Below are 12323 nucleotides of genomic sequence, written 5' to 3' on the forward strand. Positions count from 1 at the left end.
GTAATTTGGAAGGTATTTACAAATCTACAACTAAGACAGACTGGAAAGTCCTCTGCCATTAATGTCAGTATCCTGTGCCTTAGATGTCAGATTATCTCTGTGAATACTCCAAGGAAAACCTATTTTCCATTATTTTAAATAAGAAAAATGATAAGGACTAGCAAGTGATTTGAAAAACTACCAATTTCCTAAATCACAATACGGCACCTAGATATAACTTACAAATATTGTATTAGAATGTAAAATGCTTAAAGCATTGCTTCTTGGTCACCACACAATTCAACAGCAGTGGCCTCTCTTAGACCAGCAACATCAAATATGTACATCTCCTTGGTTGGTACTCCAAAGCTTTGCAAAGTGACTAGCGTGATTCTGACCGTCTACCAATTATGTGTGAAAGCAACATGAAGCTTTTCTAGCATGCCGTTTAGGTTAAAATATTGTATTAAGTTTTGAAGGCTCAGTTTAAATTCTATACGTATGAACTTCAGCTGGAAAATGTATGGCGAGATAAGTAGCTGCTGTGCATTTTGGGTGTTGAGAACTCAGGGGTGTTCTTCCAGGGGAGCATGACGAGGATATGATCTGCGGGGTGTCCTGTGTTATGAAATAGAAGGCCAAAATCCTATTTATTTCAAAGATGAAAGCTGCAACTTCAAGTCAGTTTGGGGCTGAGGAGTCCTTTCTGCCCTACCAACATCTCTCCTCAGACCCAAGGTGGGGAGAGATGGTGTCAGGTCCAGGGAGGGAGCAGAGGGGTGCAAGCAGGAAGCTTCCAAAGCTCAACCACTGTGTCCCAGCTGCTTCTCGGTGTGGCCCCATTCCCCCTTTCCAGAGATCAGACAGCAAAGGAAGGAAGATGGGGCCCCCAGAGGGTGGAGCCCAATGTCTTCAAATCTGTCCACAACCTTGACCCCCAGAGTTTAGATTTGGAGGGAACAGATTAAAGACAAACTTCTTATTTTGCAATCTGGCCTTGGGCCCTAGTGGTCAGACTCTGGTTGCCTCTTTCCTCCTGTCGGGTGGGGCACTGAGTGCATTTAAGCACCAATCACAGGCATACATGATGACAAGAATTTCTGTATAACTCAAGAGATCCAACTTTAAACAAGGGGAAAAGGAAACCAGCACCTATTGGGTGCCTACTGTTTGCCAAGTCACTTGTGATGAACATATCACTGAATCCTGGCATCCTGTCTGCAGTGGGCATATGTATTGGTTAGCTACTGCTGCATAACAAGCCACCCCAATACTCACCTAGCTCAGGCTGGGCTCAGCTAGACAATTCTTCTGGTCTCAGCTGGGCTCCTTCATGCATGTGTGGTCAGCTGCAGGTTGATTAGGGGGCTCTGCTTCTGGGGAGGAGCTGGCTGTCGACTGGGCACCTTGGTTCTACTCCCTGAAGTATCTCATCCTCCAGCAGGCTAACATGGGCTTGTTGTCATGGAGACGGCAGGGTTCTGAAAGAAAAAGCAGAAGCGTCTAAGACCTTTTAAGCCGAGGTCCCAAGCTGGCCCACTGGCATGCCTACTGCATTCTAGTGGCCAGCCCTGATGCAAGGTTTGGAGGAACAGATTCTACCTCTCAGTGGGAGCAGCTGTAAAGTCACATTTCAGAGGGCTTGGATACAGGGAGGGATGAAGAATCACTGCCGTTTGTGCACTCAGTATAAGGATGCCTTTTCTCGAAAACGAGGTTTATATAGCTGTTCCAAGTCCAGTAACTTGTCCAAAGCCCCACAGCTACTGAGTGGCTGGGCTGAGACTGGGAATCAAGTCCACCTGTCTTCAGAGCCCACCCACTGCCACTTCAGGACCCACTACTGATGCAGCCTCCCTAGTCATTTGAGGTTCTGGAGGTGGACACTTACGCAGTAGGAACAGACTGTGCAAAGATTTCAGTGTATAGTACTCTTCACCTTTGGGAATAATCCCCTTGAGAGAGTGCTGAAGTGTCTTGGAAAGACTTGGAATAACTTGGGGAAATGGCCAAGGGCTGAGTTGAGGAAATCAGGCCCCAGCAATATCATTTTCATTACTAATCACAGGAGAAATTTGAAAAATACATAATGCACTCCACATGTTGGCAAATTCTTCTCATCTTTTTTTGGTACTTGTAGGCTATTTATGATTTTCAACGCAGACTAAATCAAACTACCATGTCTGAAACCACCTCTGACTCTGAAAGCAAGTGACACAAAAATAGATCTGCTAAGAAGACATTTCCTCCTGCTGCTGAGTAAGAAGTAGTTCTTTGCTTTTAACAGGGCAAAGCTGTTTTCGGCGACCCCGTAGCACACACGGAAGTCACTTGCAGCTAATGCATCGATAGCCCTGAGTCAGTGGTTCTCACCCCTGGCTGCACAGGACCATCACCTGGGGGGCTTTTAAAATTCCTTAAATCCGAGTGCCACAGACCAATTAAATCAGAATCCCTAGAGTGAGACCCGGGCATCGGTATTTTTTATGGCTCTCCAGGTGATTACAGGGCCTCGTCAAGGCTGAAGACCATCACTTTAAACCCACATCTTTGGGTGAACTTGTTCCAAGTGGTTTATCAAGTAAAAGCGTGTGCTGCTGGGTCGTGGCCTTTCAGCCTCACCTGCACTGCCTACTTACCATCCGTGGCATCCCTTCCACTAGTTTTACTCCTGATTCAACCCAGTTCTGCAGGTTCTGAGTGCACGCTGTGCACGGGGCTCTGTGCTAAGAGTCGTGGTCCTGGTGAGCTTCTCTGGAAAAAGTATCGCATCATAAAAAATAAAAATCACGCCACCTACCAAATGGAGGCAAAAACTGGAAGACTCTAAGGGGTCACCTGAGGGTTAGGACGTGAATACTTTGGAATATTAAAATCCATCTGATGAGACCATCGGTGAACGTGTCCCGCTTCAAAACAAGACAAAACCCTGCTGTTATTCTGAGATACTGAGTTAGGATTTTTGTGTAAATATGTAGCATTTAAATTTCTATTGGCGTGTAACATGCATACAGAGGTATATGCAGGAATCATGCACGGGCACCTCGATGGGTCACTACAGAGTGAACACACGTGTAGCCAGGAGTAATACCAGCTTCGCTCCAGCCTCCCCGACACACCCCACCATCTCTTCTCCCTCCCGCCTCCACGAAGAAACCAACACCTCACCGGCTAACACTGTAGACCAATTTCCGTTTTTCATAAAAGCATTTTGTTACAGAAAATTCTAAGCATTTACAGAACAGCAAAATGCTATAAGAGACCTGTCGGGGCTTCCCTGGTGGCGCAGTGGTTGAGAATCTGCCTGCCAATGCAGGGGACACGGGTTCAAGCCCTGGTCTGGGAATATCCCACACGCCGCAGAGCAAGTAGGCCCGTGAGCCACAACTACTGAGCCTGCGCGTCTGGAGCCTGTGCTCCGCAACAAGAGAGGCCACGATAGTGAGAGGCCCGCGCACCGCGATGAAGAGTGGCCCCCACTTGCCACAACCAGAGAAAGCCCTCGCACAGAAACGAAGACCCAACACAGCCATAAAATAAAAATAAATAAATAAGCAAATATGGTTAAGAAAAATATATTAAAAAAAAAAGAGACCTGTCACCCAGATTAAGTGACTACTAATTATCTGCCATTTCTGTTTCATCAATATCTCAAGCTACTACCCACCCTTCACTTTTTTTTCAATTGTTTTTCATGAGATAAGAGGTACATACATTGAAAGGCACAGACATTAACTGTGAGAAATAAATGCACCCATGTATACGTCACCACTTTCAAGAACAGAATATTTTCATCACCTCCAGAAAATTCCCTCAAGTTCCTTCCCAGGCAATTTTTTTCTCCCCTACAAGTAAAGCAAACGCTCTTGTGATTTTTTTCACCACGGGCTCATTTTGCCTGTCATCCTACAATAATGTGTCACGGCCAGCTTGTCTCACTCAGCAGTGTGTTTATGAGATTCATCCACAATGTGTGCCCCTGTAGTTTGCTCCTTTATATTCTGAGTTGTATTCTCCTGTATAAACATACCACAGTTTGTTGATACATTTTTCTACGTGTGGGTATTTGGGTTATTTGCTGGTTTTGGCTACTATGGCTCAGGGGTCTATGAGCATGCTTGTACAAATACTTTTTGTATTCCATTTAATTCCTCTACTAGCATTTAAGCGACACCTCTTTGCATTGTTTTAGTGGTCATTCCAGGGGTTACAGTATGCACCTTTCACCTATTACAATCCACTTAGAACTAATAGTGTACTATTTTCATACGTGGACAGTATAAAAACCTCTCCACAGAGCAGTTCCATTTACCTCTCTGTATCCTTTGTGCTACTATTGACATACATCTTACATCTACACGTTATAAACCCCACAATACAATGTTATAATTTTTGCTTTGAATACTCATAGGTCTTTTAAAGAAAATAAGAGCAAAAAGTTACTAATAAATATTTGGAGGAAATATTTGAGGCAAATATACTGTGTCTCCTTTAAGTTTCCCTCAGAATGTTTGCATTCAGGACCACATCTTGCCTACAGTAATTATTACTGGGGTATCCTGGTGACGACTGGATCCTCTGGGCAATAATCCAATGCTATCATTATTTATTTTGTTGCTCACATTGTTCCAGCTTGAGCCATTGGGAGCTCTTCCAGGTCAGCTTTTTTTGACATTTCCATCCTTTTTTTTAAAAAGCACTTTCTTAGTTGCTGGCATTATCAAGATGCTCCAGGCTCATCTTGTATCTTCCACCTCAGCTCCAGAATTAGCCTTTTCTCCAAGAAACCCTGACTCTTTTTATTGGAAAATGGTACAGTAGTCCCCCACTTAGCTGTGGTTTCGCTTTCAGCAGTTTCAGTTACCCATGGCCAACCACGGTCCAAAAATATTAAGTGAAAAATTCCAGGAATAAAATATTCACGTTTTAAACTGGGCACCATTCTGGGTAATGTGATGAAACCTCTCCTGTCCCGCTGTGTTCCGCCTGGGTTCCCCCACCATGGACATCGTCTGCTCCTGACCTCCAACCATCCACATCATCACGGCTGAGAATCCAGGATGACAGGAAGCAGATGATTCTCCTTCTGACATATGGTCAGAAGGTCACTAGTAGCCTAACGCTATGTCACAATACCTAGGTCGTTCACCTCACTTCATCTCATCACACAGACACAAGGAGAAGGGTGAGTACAGTACGATAAGATATATTGAGAGAGAGACCACATCCACATAACTTTTTTACAGTATATTGTTATAATTGTTCTATTTTATTATTGGTTATTGCTGTTAATCTCTTACCATGCCTAACTTATACATTAAACTTTATCATACGTGTGTAGGTATAGGAAAAAAATCATAATATATATATAGGGTTCAGGACTCTCTGTGGTTTCAGGTCAGCGACGAGCTGCGGTGCAGTGGTGCAGATTGCACAGTGCAAGCCCTACAGGCAGGCTTCACAGTCCACGTGATCTTTCCTGTGTGTTCTCTTCTCCAACCAACTACACAAACTATGCAGATTTCACATTAAATAATAGAAAAAAATGGGAAATAACTGCACTAGCACAGTGCCTACTAGATGAAAGACAGTAAAGAAATGGTAGTTTCTTTTCCTTCTTTGTTTTTCTGCGGTGGGTTAGAAAGGCACAGTTTCCCTAGAGAATGTTGACTGAGACATCGCTCCAGCACAAGGAACCAAGGCTAAGGAGCAGCTACTGGCAGCTGTATTTGTGAGCTGCCTGAGCTGATTTATTTATTTTTTTAAGTTATTTATTTATTTTTGGCTGTGTTGGGTCTTTGTTGCGGTCTGCGGGCTTCTCATTGCAGTGGCTTCTCTTGTTGCAGAGCACGGGCTCTAGGCACGTGGGCTTCAGTAGTTGTGGCACTCGGGCTCAGTAGTTGTGGCTCACGGGCTCTAGAGCGCAGGCTCAGTAGTTGTGGCGCACGGGCTTAGTTGCTCCGCGGCATGTGGGGTCTTCCTGGACCAGGGCTCGAACCCGTGTCCCCTGAGGCGGATTCTTAACCACAGCGCCACCAGGGAAGTCCTGATTTATTATTATCACGATTACGTTTTGACAGATCTACTCAGTACTTCGTGTGTGTGAAGCCCTTAATAGCAGATCTGGCTACAACAGTGGTTGGCTGCACCATGTAGCTGAATTCGTAGACAAGTGTTTGGAGTGACTTGTCAGGGGCTGGTATGTAAATCAGTGCCAAGCATATGTAAGTAGGTCTCCAGTCCCAGATTCTGCCTCGTGAAAACACAGTCCACACCACAATAATCATGTGCTCGCCACACTCACCACTCTGAGCATGTGAGGGCACTTGCCTGTAGAGACGTTCACATCAACAGAGCAAACACCGTTCTTGGGGGGCGGGGCACACTCGGGGTCTCCACGTGGCCCAGGTTCCGAAACGGAGTGGGGTGACAAGGCTGCTGTCCCCGGAACTCAGAGCGTTCACAAAGGTGGTGAAGAAGTGAGAAACGGAGGAACCTGCTGTTTCCTCACAGCCTCAGGCCCGGCCGATCTCTAGTCCAGACAGGGTGGAGAAACGGGATTTGCCCTAGATGAGGATCTGCAGGAAGATTTCAAAGCAGCCGTTTGAGCCCTGGAGAGGGAGCCACGTGGGCGAGGCTTCACCTGCAGAGTTGCCAGGACGGCCCTGTGCAGATGTTAGTGATCTGACGGAAGGAAGTGAAAAGTGTTCCTTCTGACAACATGTCAGGGCCCCTGCTCTAGAATCTGTGACCGTTCTGTCCAGAATAAATGTCCTTTCGGTCACCAGCACAGCAGCTTGGGCTTCCCCTGGGGCTAAGTGTAAGCCCTGAATCCAGTGAGTTACAGCTCAGAGGGACCGGGCCCAATGAGCTCCCCACTGATGGTCACGTGACATAAATAATGCCGTACTTAGCAATCCTGGAGGAAGGTAACCGTCATGTCAAAAAAGCATGTGCATCTTCTAAGTTGTCATGATATTTTGGCAAGCAGCCTTACAGAAATGTGTCTATGAATATTCCCCCTGATAGTAAGAAGTCACATTTCCAGTTCCTTCCTGATGCTGAGTGTTGTGAGTTTTTTCATCTCTGCCAATCTGATCCTTTAATATGTATGCTTTTATATTTATTTCTTATTAGTGATGTTTAAAATCTTTTCATATTTTAATTAGAGTTTTAAATTTCTTTTTTTAAAACTGCCTATTCTTGATATTTTTGTATTAGGGTATTGATTGTTCCGTTACTAATTTGTCCATCACATACATTGCGTATATCGGAAATATTTGGTCATGGTGCTTGACAATTAATAATCATTAAACAATTTTTATCACAAAGCATAAATCGTGGCATTTTCTTAAACAAGTGGACATTTTTTTTTCATGGTTAGCCTGAAAATGTGTGCAAAATAGTTCTACCTGATACTTGTTTTTTAGAACCTGTTCCTTAAGCTGTAGGAAGATCACTGCACCTTACAGTAAACCACCAGAAATGCTTGTGGTTCCTATTTTTCAGCAACAGAGTGAGCCTTGGGCTCCTGAAGCTTGGAGGGAGGACACAGCTGAACGCAGCCCCTTCCCAGGGAGGCAGGCAGAGCAGCTGGGGTCGCGCGAGTCCCCGTGAGTCCCCGCCTGCCGCTGGATGGCAAAGGGGCAGCACTCAGCAGACCTGTCACATGCACTTATCATCAAGGAGCAAAATTAAGAATGCATCACTCTGGTAATTTCATTAGCCGTAATATTCAAACTGGAAATATATTTGCTTTAAGTACTCTAGAAAGCAGTATGTCAACAATTTCTGTCCCCTCTGATGGAGGGGGAAAAAAACCCCAGATTCTGAGACACCCACCAGAGAGGGTGGCCCAGGTGGCTGAGTAGGAAGACCTTGAGCTCACCTCCTCCCACAGACACATCAAAATTACAACTACTTACAGAGCAACTATCTATGAGAACGAGCTGAAAACCAGTAGAAAAGATTTCCCACTACTAAAGACATAAAGAAAGAACCATGGTGAGATGGATAGGAGGAGATGCAATATAGTGAGACACATGCCCCAGTCTGGTGACCCACAAATGGGAAGATAATCACAATTGCAGAGGTTCTCCCCAAGGAGAAAGGGGTCCAAGCTCCATATCAGGCTTCCCAGCCTGGGGTTCCTGCTCGGGGAAGATGAGCCCCCAGAACATTTGATTTTGATAACCAGTGGGGCTTATGTTCAGGAGAGCCAAAGGGCTGTAGCAGAGACTCCCCTCTTAAAGGGCCTGTGCAAAATCTCACACACTCCAAGTCCCAGTGCAAAGGCAGCAATCTGAAAGGAGCCTGGGTCAGACCCACTTGCTGATCTTGGAGAGCCTCCCCGAGAGGCAGGGGGCAACGGGGACTCCCCTGGGGAGTGAAATGTAGGGTGGTTAGAATGCGTTTGAACTGCAAAAACACAAACGTGTGGAGTCTAAACATGCTATTAAACAACCAGTGGGTCATTGAAGAAATCAAAAAATACCTGTAGACAAATAAAAATGGAAATACAATGATCCAAAATGTATGGGATGCAGCAAAAGCAGTTCTAAGAAGGGAGTTTATATCATTACAAGCCTACCTGTAGAAACAAGGAAAATGTGCTATGACCAACTTACCCGTGCAGAGGCAATCATGCATTTGTTTTTGTAAAATAGAGATTACACTCTATGCTTTTATACACCCCTTTTTAAATAACCAGTGTTACTGCAATCACTTCAGAATTCTTTGAAACAATTTCAATGGCTATATAATATTAAATCAAAAGAACATGTCATATCATAGGAAACAAACTTATAGTTATCAAAGGGGAGAAGGAGAAGGGAGGGACAAATTAGGAGTATGGGATTAACAGTTACAAACTACTACGCATAAAATAAACAACATGGATTTACTGTAGAGCACAGGGAACTATTCCCAATATCTTGTAATAACCTATAATAATAGGAACTATACCCAATACAGGGAACTATACCCAATATCTTGTAATAACCTATAATGGAATATAATCTGCAAAAAAAAAAAATCACTCTGCTGTACACCTGAAACTAACACAATATTGTAAATCAACTGTATTTCAAGAAAAAAATATAAAAACATGTTTACTTTATTTCCCCCTATTCACTGGACATTTAGGTCACTTTCCAATTAAATTTATATTTATTTACACAATTATTTGATGAACATTTGTCTGACTCACCAGACTACAAACTCTTGTGTTTGTTTCTGTCACTATTATATTCTTATCCTGTAGCAGTACCTGAACTATACCAGGGAGACTACAGAATCTGGTGAACGAATGTGCCTATGCTTTGACTCTTGGTTCAAATCACCCTCAACCACAAAACATTCCTGATCTACCTCAATTGTACATCATGGTCTCTCTTCTGAAATTTCCTTGTGGTTCTTTTTCTGGAACTCCCTCGCAGGAAAAAGAGGGAAATGCTGTTTCATGAGCACTGTTATGCGCTGGGCACCGTGCTGGTCATATTCAAGGAGAAAGTCCATGCCCCCAAAGGGTAGCACCTCAGCCTAGAGGGCATGCTGAAAAACCCACCACGAGGGGCTTCCCTGGTGGCGCAGTGGTTAAGAATCCTCCTGCCAATGCAGGAGACATGGGTTTGAGCCCTGGTCCTGGAAGATCCCACATGCTGCGGAGTAACTAAGCCTGTGCGCCACAACTACTGAGCCTGCGCTCTAGGGCCTGCAAGCCACAACTACTGAGCCCTCATGCCACAACTACTGAAGCCCGTGCGCCTAGAGCCCGTGATCTGCAACACTAGAAGCCATGACGATGAGAAGCCCATGTACCGCAATGAAGAGTAGCCCCCGCTCGCTGCAATTAGAGAAAGCCCGTGCACAGCAACGAAGACCCAACACAGCCAAAAATAAAAACAAATAATTAAAAAAAACAAACAAAACCCACCACGAAATCTTCAATCAAGGAAACTTCCAGAAATCTCTGGTGGCCTCACCAAGCAGTCTGACTCTGGACAAAGCTCAGGTTCACCTCGCCTGAGATCTGTGCCTGGGGATGGTCTGAGAGGACAGAAGTCAAGCACACGGGGCTCAGGGCATTGGCTGTGGTGGCTGATCCCTGGGCAGGGAGATGTGAGCTGGCATCTCAGTAGTGGATGCACTAAAGTGAGCGCCAACAGTCTGACTTTATCGAAAGGGGGGTTAGAAGAACTTTGTGACAGCATCTGCAAAGAGAGGGAACATGTGAAGGAGGAATGCACGAATGTTAAGTCATTAGCCCATTTGGAGAAAGGGAGAAGAAAGCGGGATTCTGGGACTTTCTTGCCTTGTTAACATACTGTGCTTATTCTCAGAGAGACCTGCCCAGAATAAAAGCATTACTCCCCAGCCCTCAAACGGCAAGCCAGAAAGAGAGGTGTGAATCATCACACACTCAGATCAACACAGGCCTTCATTTCCTTCCCCCTTAAATGACATTTCTTTTTTTTTTTGGCCGTGCCATGTGGCTCGTGGGATCTTAGTTCCCCAGCCAGGGATCCAACCTGGGCCCACGGCAGTGCAAGCACCGAGTCCTAACCACTGGACTGCCAGGGAATTCCCAAATGGCACTTTTAAAACTAGTGAATTTCTCAGATTTTTAACCTCACACATGGGAGACACAAGGTTTCAACACTAAGAGTTAATCGAAAATAATGCAAGATTTTACTTCCCTTCACATTGTAAATTTTGAGTAGCTCTATTTTTTTGGTGCAATAATGCACATTTTAAAGCAGCTGAGCAAGTATTTAATTACATTTTATTAATGATTTTAGGAAAATGATATAGAACTTCCTAAGGATGAGTGTATGAAAGACTTAGGCGGGGGAGGAAAGGTGGTGGCTGGAGGTTGCAACGTCCAACCAGATTTGATTTTAGAGATAGGATAACTTCCAAAATTTAAGCAATTTACACGACAGACTTCTATATGGATGAAGAATGATTCTGGAGTATACACGAAACGCAGAAGACATCTACCTAATGGAGATGAAGTAGATACAACAAAGGTTAGTACAAAATTTGCTCTCTATACATTTCCCTTTCTGAATGCTGTCACCCACCACCCCTGCACTGTCCTAACCTTGGCTCCTTCAAGGCACCAAGGCCAGGATCAATTATGATAAGAGGGACCGATAAATAAACACAAGAACTCCACCCCAAACACACCCCACACTCCCACCTCCATTTGCTCACACTGTTACCTCCCTTCTGTTCAAGTCCAAGTCCTCCCCATCCTGCTAGACGTCCCTTAAAGGTGACGTCTACAAACTCTGCAAGAACACATGAAGCCTAATGCACAATCCTATGTGATCTGTAAGAACCTTTTTCCATACAGGATCTTAAAAAGACATGAGCATCATGAAAACTGCAAATCACATGACATTGAAATTAATACTGATGTCAGAAGAGTAATTGGGGCAACGGTGATTTTGTACAGGTGACCCAAGAACAGATGCTCTATGAAATCAGGAGAAATCTGTTCCTTTTCCTCCCTTTGAAGCCCAAGAGTGGGTCAGATCCTCCAGGAAAGACCTACACTTGCTGATAACCCTGACATTTACAATATGGATGAGAGATGACTCTTACGTAGCTTTCACTAAAAAATTTAGCTAGTTTTCCTCTGAAAACCTCCATTCTTAGAAAGCACAAATTTCTCAAGTGTCGAGGGACCAAAAGATGTACAATTACTTGCCAATCAATGTTTCCTATTCCAATCAAGAAGTCCTTTCTCCCAACCAACGTTCCACCTATAAAAACAGTTGTTGACTTTAATCGCCATGCCAGTCTCTGCACTGCCTTTAGAGGTCAGAAGAATGCAAAGAAATGAGAGAAGAAAGGGCAGATGCTTTCCAGCCATCAGGTAGAGCTGGCACTTTGAGAGCTGAAGGGCTTTCAATACCCAGCACACAACAGAGGAGCTGTGGGTAAAACTGAAGTTGTCAACTGGTCACCTTCTTTCACTCTCCATTTGTGGGTCTTCTCATCATTAGTGCTTTGCAGCTACCTCCCTCCAGCCTGCCTCTAGCTGTGTTGATCTTGGAGAGCAGTGCATCTTCAGGGGGGATCAGAACTATGAGACCTGCCAGGCAGTATCCCTGCCACTTGGGTGCTGACATGGCCATCCCCAGCGTGTACGCTGAGCACTCGTTTCTCAAGGTGCTCAGGTGAAAATCTCCCCAGACCATCAGGAGAATTGAAGACTTTACCCTCTCTAAAGATTCACAGTGGATATTTGCATTTTCTGAACCAGTTTGACCCTGGGATCTATTTATCATGTGGCATTTATTAATAACCAAGCACCTTCTGTCCTGCAGGGCATC

General features: G+C 44.6%; 1 protein-coding gene and 1 non-coding gene across 8 annotated transcripts in view; both read right to left on the reverse strand.

The window, feature by feature from the left end:
• RPP40 (ribonuclease P/MRP subunit p40) overlaps positions 1–12323 on the reverse strand; it is a 60799-nt gene that overhangs the window by 11799 nt on the left and 36677 nt on the right. For all 7 annotated transcript variants that reach the window (XM_059937835.1, XM_059937833.1, XM_059937834.1 and 4 more), the window contains one exon: positions 1258–1460. The gene's annotated coding sequence lies outside the window, so the exon portion shown is untranslated. The remainder of the gene's footprint in view (positions 1–1257; positions 1461–12323) is intronic.
• Positions 10488–10560, reverse strand: TRNAA-UGC (transfer RNA alanine (anticodon UGC)). Its single transcript has one exon. It is a non-coding gene; the product is annotated as a tRNA-Ala (tRNA).

The sequence above is a fragment of the Balaenoptera ricei genome, chromosome 11 (genome assembly GCF_028023285.1).
Source record: "Balaenoptera ricei isolate mBalRic1 chromosome 11, mBalRic1.hap2, whole genome shotgun sequence".
NCBI classification, from domain to species: Eukaryota; Metazoa; Chordata; class Mammalia; order Artiodactyla; family Balaenopteridae; genus Balaenoptera; species Balaenoptera ricei.